Source organism: Limulus polyphemus, unplaced genomic scaffold, assembly GCF_000517525.1.
Source record: "Limulus polyphemus unplaced genomic scaffold, Limulus_polyphemus-2.1.2 Scaffold6445, whole genome shotgun sequence".
Classification (NCBI taxonomy): Eukaryota; Metazoa; Arthropoda; class Merostomata; order Xiphosura; family Limulidae; genus Limulus; species Limulus polyphemus.
In genome coordinates this window covers 35,653-37,552 of record NW_013672055.1, presented here as the reverse complement: position 1 = coordinate 37,552, position 1,900 = coordinate 35,653, and the positions used below count along the sequence as shown (strand labels likewise).

General features: G+C 33.8%; 1 protein-coding gene across 2 annotated transcripts in view; it reads left to right on the top strand.

The window, feature by feature from the left end:
• Positions 1-934: 934 nt before the first annotated feature.
• LOC106473726 (beta-1,4-mannosyltransferase egh-like) overlaps positions 935-1,900 on the top strand; it is a 6,102-nt gene continuing 5,136 nt past the window's right edge. Inside the window, exon 1 of one of the 2 annotated variants that reach the window (XM_013934406.2) lies at positions 935-1,045. The gene's annotated coding sequence lies outside the window, so the exon portion shown is untranslated. Of the gene's footprint in view, positions 1,078-1,900 lie in introns of both variants that reach the window. The other variant, XM_013934407.2, reaches the window with a different exon arrangement.

Sequence of the window (1,900 nt, the reverse complement as noted above, 5' to 3'; positions counted from 1 at the left end):
GGCGTATTAAGTTAACCAATAGGCCATCTAGGCTTGAACTTGGAGCGCAAAAATTTGAGGGGCGCATCCTAGAGATAAAAAATTTCAAAATAAATTCAATAAAACAAATTTCCATTCATATCATTACATTTTAATTTTTCGGTGTTTTTGTGTTGGCGGATAACTTTCTGGTGTGTCATTCGAGAAGGAAGGGGCTTATCTAAAATTGTGGACCAAGAGCGCCAGTTAACCATAATCTCCCACTGCCTCTAAATCACCTTTTCCTTGTTGAAATTCACGTTTTTGTGCAAAGAAAAATTCGCAAATAAACATTCTTTTATGTTATAAGAGTCTCGTCCCCAAACGTGCTCGCCATTTCAACCGTGGAGGCATTATTATGTACGAGTAATCCCACTATTCGTTGGTAAAAAGGATCCCAAGAGTTGGCGTAGATAGTGCTGACTAGCTGCCTTATTTCTGGTCTATCATTTTAAAACTAGAACGGCTAATGCAGTAGCCCTCAAGTAGCTTTGTGCAAAATTCGACAAAACAAAACAAAAACTATTTAAGTTATAATTTAGCGTACATTATTTTACTTACGTAACATTAATAATAAGGTTGGGATGTAGAGAGGGGGGGGACAAGACATTTTTGCCCCAAGGTTTTCATAGGCCTATATACACCACTGATACTTTTATTAATATTTGCAGTTACTACTCAAATTTATTATTATTTAAATAATTTTAGGAAGCCCCTAAAGCACACACACCCACACATATAAAAGTGCGAAATTTATTAGATATCGTTTAGGCCAATGGTACATCTTACGAATACATTTTCCAGAATTATACACATTCTAGCGTAAACAGTATAACATATAATAAAATATTTGAATATAAATAGAATATTTTCTACTATAGTATCATTAGCAAACAGAGAATTTTGCAATGGTATGTAACACCATCGTAGGCGTGGCTGGTTGACCCACAAAGCATTGCGAAAAGTTGGAGTTATATTAATATTATAGTTGCTTGTGTGGTTGTGAGTGTAATTGGTATATGAAAAGGTAAGAGCTTTCGATGAGAGTGGAATTTAAAAGTAAGAATCGGCATAACTGTATTTTAATAAGACTAAGTGTTAATTATTTGAATTACTTTAAACAAACAATCATTGTTTTTACACGTAGACTCGAGTACTGTACTGTGTACAATAAAAAAATGTATACTTTATTTAGTTTATTACTTATAACTTATAATTATTGTGATAGTGATAGGTGTGTAATAGTCTTAATTAGTAATGTTGTATGAGTAACGTTAGTTCTAGTAATTTTGTAGTTCAGTAGGCTTACTTACCGCCATTGACTACCGGTACGTATCTCCTGCCTCAGATCTAAGCTAGCAACTAATTTCAGGCCCAATATAAATTGTAAGTAGACGTAAATGTAAGTGTGGCGTTGTATTGTATTGAATCTTTCCAAGCTATATTCTTCCTATAGCTGTTCTTCCCGGTGGCTCAGCAGTAAGTTTGAGGGCTTATAATATTGTTATAATGCTAAAAATCGTGTTTCGATATTCACTCTGGAGACATCATAGTATCACCCATTGTGTAGATTTGTGTTTTGTTTAACTTTCTTAAGCCTTGACAACAAAGGTCATATAGGAGTGACTTCTCTGATATTACTATATATCAGCTAAGAAAACTTTTTTGTTGTTGAATATATTAATTTAATTGAGCCTTTAAAGTGTTAATAATGATTTGTGAAAGGAATTCAGTATCACATTTCATCAGCTTGCTTTTTCCAAGGAGTCTAGACTTCCTTTTATTTGGAGAAGGCATATTTTGTGGATATGTGAAGAACCCCTACATAGGACTAGGGGCCACAAATATAAATTTTGGCAAGGTAGGAGTCATCTTCAGTTAA